A 1,258-nucleotide genomic window follows, 5' to 3' on the forward strand; every position below is an offset into this window, starting at 1 on the left:
CTGTGTAATAACAAAACATTTATTTCAGTGAAAAATAAGTCCAAAACTCTCAATTTCAACATTTTGAACAATTGGACCCAACAATTGTTTTTCTTTTTTCTTCCAGAAATTCTTGTGTTTTATTTTTTCTGATAATCAAATGAAGGCATGAAACATTTATTTATTTCTAATCAAATCAAAATGAAACCCTTTTATTTTTTGGCAAACAAACAGAGGTTTACTGTTAAAATTAATACATGGTAGAAAAATTATGTGAATATACCTTTAAAAAGTTATAATAATAATTGTATTTTTTCTACAATTAAGTCGTTAATGTGGTTGTAATAATTATTTTTATAATTTAATTGTTTTATTTAAATTTGTCAGTAAATGGAATATATAAAGGCGTACATTATACTGTACAAAAGTAATACAAGAGTAATATATTTCTGTTACATGTTAAACCGCACTTTTATTTTGACAGGTTGCGTGAAGTTTCTGTGTGTATACAGTATGATATGATGCTAGTTTTCTCAAATGAAACGGTAAAATTCTCATGAAGTGACTCACAGCCTGTAAGTTCATGTGTTCATGTAGTGCAGAGGCCGAAAATCACCGCGAGTTCACGTGTGCTTCAGTATTTGTTTATTAAACAAAACCGCGTCTCCGCCATTCATACATACCGAGGCTAACGGAACATGCAGGATTCATATTTAAACCGTCTTTTTGCGTTTTAATATTCACATACACTAGTTCATATCGCGATTCGAATTAAGTGACAGACATTCTTTTATTCATCCAAAACTTGCCGAATTCCGTGGCATTCCGCGTTATAGAGTAAATTCCGTTTATATGAATGGATTCCGCCATCCTGTCTGCGTTTTCGCGGAAACCATATGACCCTAGAAATGTAAGCACACTTCAGAACATTTCGGTTTGCTCTGCGTGTTGTGTTTTAAAGAGTTGCAGGGGTGACAAGTCACAGGGTCTCTCTCTCTCTCTCTGTCTCTCTCGTATGCGCCCAAATGCGTTCTCAGGTACCGAAATTTGGTACCGAATGATTTCATGTGAATCGATACTCGGTAGTACCGACGCAATTCGGTCCGTACCCTTAAAAGTACCGAGTTCGGTACCCAACCCTAATTGCAATACACAATAAAGCGCTATATAAATGCATCATTCATTCATTCATTCAAATCTATCTATCTGTCTGTCTGTCTGTCTGTCTGTCTGTCTGTCTGTCTGTCTGTCTGTCTGTCTGTCTGTCTGTCTGTCTGTC

The sequence above is a fragment of the Onychostoma macrolepis genome, chromosome 24, assembly GCF_012432095.1.
Source record: "Onychostoma macrolepis isolate SWU-2019 chromosome 24, ASM1243209v1, whole genome shotgun sequence".
NCBI lineage: Eukaryota > Metazoa > Chordata > Actinopteri > Cypriniformes > Cyprinidae > Onychostoma > Onychostoma macrolepis.